The sequence below is a fragment of the Hylaeus volcanicus genome, chromosome 3 (genome assembly GCF_026283585.1).
Source record: "Hylaeus volcanicus isolate JK05 chromosome 3, UHH_iyHylVolc1.0_haploid, whole genome shotgun sequence".
In the NCBI taxonomy this organism is placed as follows: domain Eukaryota; kingdom Metazoa; phylum Arthropoda; class Insecta; order Hymenoptera; family Colletidae; genus Hylaeus; species Hylaeus volcanicus.
In genome coordinates this window covers 1782291-1785328 of record NC_071978.1, presented here as the reverse complement: position 1 = coordinate 1785328, position 3038 = coordinate 1782291, and positions in this window count along the sequence as shown.

Genomic DNA, 3038 nt, shown 5'->3' with positions numbered 1-3038 from the left:
TAATAATAATAATAATAATAATAATAATAATAATAATAATAATAATAGACCATATTAATCAATAATTAATAATAATAATAATAGATAAAATTATATAATAGTTTTCTTCTCTCTTACATCCATACAGCAGGTATTTTAATACTAATGACCGTACGATAGATTCTGTCTAATTTCTTCAAATAATAGTACGTCTTCTACTGGTATACATCACATCACCCACACGTGCGCGCGCACACGCAGCCATACACACTCCCACGTATACATGCACACACGCTCGCACACACACACTCTCTATTTCTATCATACTCGCATCGTCAATCTATATTTATCTTAATCGTCTTGGACGATCTCACAATAATATATTTCTATGTATATATATATATATATATATATATATATATATATAATATATGTATAGGCTCGATAATTATAAGGCAACCTCAGTTCATCGTCGCTCCTCGAGACACACTCATCTGTGCGTCGACATCTCTCATTTTCTGATCTTCCGCGAGCCTCTCGCGATGACCCGTCGAGGTTGATTCACCCTCCGAACGCTCGATCCTCTCGCGATCTCCCCGTTTCCGGTTCCGATCGAAATAAATATTTTACAGATCGCGTGTCTCCCTCCCCGGCGTGCAACACGGACTTAACAGTAAAAGTAAAAAGGTATACACAACGGTAGGCCCGAGAGAGATTTTGCTATCGCGGTTTATGGCACTCGTTTAAAATGGCTGGCCTCCTCCCTCCGTCTTCCCAAGCAGCCTCCACGCACGCTCCCATCCCTGTCCATGCCGGCCGTTCGCGATTTCCGCTCGTTTTTCTTTTGTTTACGCCGCGGTGTCGTCTTTCGTCTCAACTGGGGAACAACGAGACACTGGACACCTCCGGAATCGATCCAGAAATCGATCGGAGCCTCTTACTCGACCACGCGACAGGATCCACGACCACGGTTGGAACAAAATTCATCGGCCGCTCGAGATCATCTACCCCACTCTGAGACACGTAGGATGCGACTCGACGCCATGGCGGAATCGAGAGCATTGCTGCAGATAGCTGCGAGTCGGATGTTCCGTTTGTTCACGTCACTGTTAACCCTTTGTTAGAAATTTACAGTGTTTCCCGATCTACGTTTATTGTCGCAATCGAAACCTCTCAGAGAGTCAAATAAACTTCGTTTTGAATCATCAAAAATATGAGGCAACTGATCAACTTCGTATGGTAGAGTGTAACGGGAATCGATGACATAAAGAGCGGATCTACTATAAAATTAACCAAGCTATAGCTTCACGCCTCACGTTTAGAAATATTGCTTAATAACTCGCTACTCTTCTGTTTTAATTTAATTACGATTCAGAAGCACAGAAAGAATCTTCATTTTTGGTCTTTATAGATAAATCTTAATTTCTTTCTAATTTTATTTAAAACTTAATATTTGCAAACGTATTGCTAGCGTCTAGAGGTTTCATAAGTGTATTCATATAAAAAACATTTGCGTTTCATAAAACATTTCACATTTCAATAGAAGAAGTCCTTTAAAGTAATTTTTTCTCGAAATACGTAGCTTTAGGCTCCGACGAGACTAGTTCCGACCCTAGTTTTTATTTTATTACTTAAAATTTAGCTGAAGTTAAACAAGTAATATTGATCAGTTTGCCTGTGAATAATGACTAGTTGGAAACACTATTGTTGCATACGTGCCCTCTCAATTATCGAAGAAGACGATTGATCAGACGAGAATAAAGATGCTTTACGGATAACTTCGAAGCAAGTCAACTTAGTCAACTTAGCTCCCCTCTCAGAGAGACTATAAACGTGTTTTCGCAAAAGTAAAAGACAGAGTGGTGGGGACAGCCCTTCTCAAAGGCCTTAGCGGCCAATTGATTTTGCCTCGACTCGAGTCGAGTCGACCTTATTACACGCGCACCTCCGCTATTGGAATGATACTGACATATAGTCCGTGGAAGAGATACAGACGCTATGAAATGTCTACGCAATAAAATGAATCAAAAGAAGAAGAACAATAGAACGAACAAAGATACTATTTCTCTGTCTACTTTAAAACCGCCCATGTTCAGTAACCAATACAGAGTTTCGTATTCCTAATTTCATACTCAAGAGTTCACTATACTGCCTCCATCGACTTTGCCCGATGCCAAGTTTTCTGGACCAACGAAACTCACTGGTATCTATTCGGATCTGTTCTAAATAGAAGGGACCTCTACGTGCTTGGTGGTTTAAGACCCTTTTATAAAATTTACTTGTCAAAGACAAATTAGCTTATATTTGTTAGCCTGTATTCCTACGTTTCCAAGATATCAAAACAACCAGGTTTAGTGAAATCACAAATCCCAAATATGATCAAATGATCATCGCCAGAAAGTCTTCGGTTGAATTTCCTGTCCCACCCACGATTCGATATTCTATCGAAATTGCATTCGAGTTTCAATTACCGAACCAGCATCGAAAAATGGCACGTATCGTAATTGGGGCCAAGATATCCGGATTTTGAAGCCAATTACAGTCGTCGAGCTGAGCATTGATTCGTGGAATCGTTTGCCCGTCTTCGTTGATAACAAGTTCCACAGACGTAACGATTTATTGTGAAAAGTGATGCAAATATAGTCAGTCTTACCGTTCGAATGGTAATTGTAAAGTGTGTTAGGCGACCAGCCTGTTGTAACAGTTGGTTGACAGTACTAGGCGCTTTGAACTATGATCAAAAGGGATCATGAACCATAGGTACGATAAATCTACTATGAGATGACACAAGTTGTACAACCATTGAAAATAATTTCTGTTTATATCGAAGAAAGCCACCAGCTTAGAAATAACCGAGATCTACTCTTCTGCAGGCAACTATTTTTATCGGTGTTGAAGATGGTGATTAGGTAGGCAAAAATAATTTCAAGCCAATATTAGCTGATGTTTGACAAGTTTTACTGAGGAGTAGTTTCCTAAGAGATAAGAAAGGTCAATAGTGGAAGAAATTCCGTTTGGGTTAATTGGACTGATCAGCTGGTAAGACCTACGATGAAGGA